This window comes from Musca vetustissima, unplaced genomic scaffold, assembly GCF_032173495.1.
Source record: "Musca vetustissima isolate MV318-11 ecotype Yass unplaced genomic scaffold, APGP_CSIRO_Mvet_v1 utg37050, whole genome shotgun sequence".
NCBI lineage: Eukaryota > Metazoa > Arthropoda > Insecta > Diptera > Muscidae > Musca > Musca vetustissima.
In genome coordinates this window covers 42,648-45,445 of record NW_026886428.1, presented here as the reverse complement: position 1 = coordinate 45,445, position 2,798 = coordinate 42,648, and the positions used below count along the sequence as shown (strand labels likewise).

Here is a 2,798-nt window from a genome sequence, read left to right as displayed (position 1 = left end):
GTTAAGCGGTGTACACACTATCATTTTTGAGTGACAGTTTTGATAACTTATCAGTTGTTACAGTTTTGTTGTGTTGTTTGTAGCGGCCATAGTATCATTCATGCCTTTTTTCAAACCGACATTTAAATTTATAAATTGTGCTAATAAGACGCCGTAAAAAAGAAATATATTAATAAAAATGGATGATAAAAAAATGGATGTGAATTTTTAATAATAATAATCAAAAATAGGCTTCGAATTTTATTGGTTTCTCAATGAAATCTCGGTCTCACAATATTTTTGTGAGATTGTTGTTGACCATTATGCGGATTTTTATGGGCGATTTTTTTTTTTTTTTTTGATAAATCAGCTTAAATACAATTCGCTCAAAATTGTCATTCGGATCATAAATGTGACCCGTACTTTGTATACAATTTAACATCAACAGACAACCGACATGCATACATCTACTCAGAAAGTGATTCTGTGCATGTTTTCAAAAAGAACCATGTATCTACCTCCTTTTTTCATTTTGTTGTTGTATAAATTACCCTAACGGTCATTGTTGTTATTATTATTATAATTTATTCGAAATAAACAGAAAAACAAATTAAAGAAAATAAAAATAATTATTATAAACAAAACAAAAAATAATAAAATAATATTAAAAAATAAAACATATAAAACGAAAATTAAGCACGTACTCATTTTTTATAAATAAAACAATAGACAGAGAGAATAGGGCAAATGTCGTAGTATTAGCAGCAGCAGTAGAAATTAAATTGAAAGAAGAAGAAAACGAATAGAATGGGAACGAGACGAGTAAAGTCCTAGGTGAAAGAATCTCCTTGCCTGTCTACTTTTGTGTTTTGGGACCACGATAAATGCCTGTGAAGAGTACAGCCTTGGCGGTATTATCATAGATCAGGAACATAAATGGATTATTACATTCGAATTTGGGTGGTTCTGCGGCACGTGCTGAACGGAAACTGAAAATAAACTGTGGCTGCTGCAGCAGTACTGCCTTCCTCATCAACCTTGATTTTGGCAACATGTTTGGCATCAGCAAACATCAGGCTTGTTTCCGTGGAGAAGCCACTCAAGTTGGCGGTATGCTCGAACAGATTGTTGATGCCCAATTTGCGTAGAATCAGTACCAATTCCAAATTCTCCACGTTTATGTTTCATGGGTACGAAAGAATACTGGCAAGGGGTGGTATAGAAAACCTCCTGTTTTGTATCTTTGGAATCGAATTTATCCGACCATTGAACCTTGAAATAGGCAGCATTAGCCAAAACCATTTGACTGTCGAAGGAAACATCACAGGGATTGAACATTTCGTGGATTTCGTTGCGTGTTACATTTGCAATCCAGTTGTTGATTTCCATGCGTCCCTCTTCGGCTTTGGTTCTGAAGTCGAACGATTCAAGTTTATCTTGGAAATTCTCCTTCATGCAGGCAGCCAAATTGATGGCCTTATCGAAGTAGATACGATCGGCAGCGGTGAATTCCAAAGGCATTTTCTTGGTACGGCTGTAGCGCATTTGTTTCTCCAGGCGATCGTTGCATTTTATTAGCAACATAGGAATTCTTTTAAAAATTCGTTTTCGGAGTCCATGTTATTGTTGAAATTTATTGTCTGACTGTCGTTTTAATGTTCACATTATCGAACCAACAAACATCCAACATCTGAATGTCACGCAACCATATATTTTTTTGTGGTTGCCTGATGACTGAGAGAAATTAACGGCCACACTGGCAAGCAAACCGATATTTCAGCAAGAGTGTCATTCAAAAATGATAGTGTGTACACCGCTTTACCCTTTGGCTTACAATTTACTTCTATTTCCTAATGGAAAAATTTAAAGTAGCAAATCCTTTTGCAACCAAAAATTGCAATTTTCAACGCTATTTTTATCGTTTTTGTGTGAGTTACTTCTACATATGGCAATGACTCATTTGGAGGAAAGATCGGGAAGCAGTAGAATTATAAATTTGCAAGATTTTCATTAATGTTTTTCAATTTTATTCTGAAAATTCACAAATATTATATTTTGAACATAAAGCAAATTTATTTATATTTCATTTGTTTTCATTCCATTTTTCGACTTATCAAACTGACACTAGTGTTACATACAATAATAATTTTCTTTGTTGTAGTTTAAATATCACCTGATGGCACAAGAAAATTCTTACTGAATAAATTTTCCTTGTATTTGCAAACTATTACAAGGAAAATTTATTCAGTAACACAATTGTCAAATCTGCTCTCTCAATTCACTTTCTTTTACTGCACTTTTGAGTACACGAATAACATTTTGTAATAATTTGTACAGTAGTTTCAAAATTTAAAATTTTGTGGAATACGGTCAACGCTATGTATCTAATAATGAAACAAAAAGACTATTTTTTAATGCATTAAAAACCCAAATGTTTCCGTTGTAGCCATGGTACAATAATACAAGGTGGGGCAGCTTGAGGTGAATAACAAAAAAGCAACTAGGCACGTGTGGCATCTTCTGCCAAAAATAAAATAAATATTCGAAACAAGTGTTTGTGTTTATTTGACATTTTTCAACACGAAACTAAAAACGCAAAAAATGAATGAAAGGATATGATTTCTTCCCAAAATCCAGTAGGGAATACCCTAAAAAGTTTGTTTTGTCCACAACAAAGTAACTACTTCCAGACGAACGTGTTAAAAACATTATTTTCATTTCAATTAAACTTGAATGTATTACAATTTATTTAGAATTTATTTGACATTGTATTCAAAACACTACACACACATATACAAAATATGTATTTTGATTTGCTG

At 32.9% G+C, this 2,798-nt stretch overlaps 1 pseudogene; it reads right to left on the bottom strand.

The window, feature by feature from the left end:
* Nucleotides 1-835: 835 nt before the first annotated feature.
* LOC133333942 (serine protease inhibitor 88Ea-like) lies at nt 836-1,563 on the bottom strand (annotated as a pseudogene).
* Nucleotides 1,564-2,798: the final 1,235 nt, after the last annotated feature.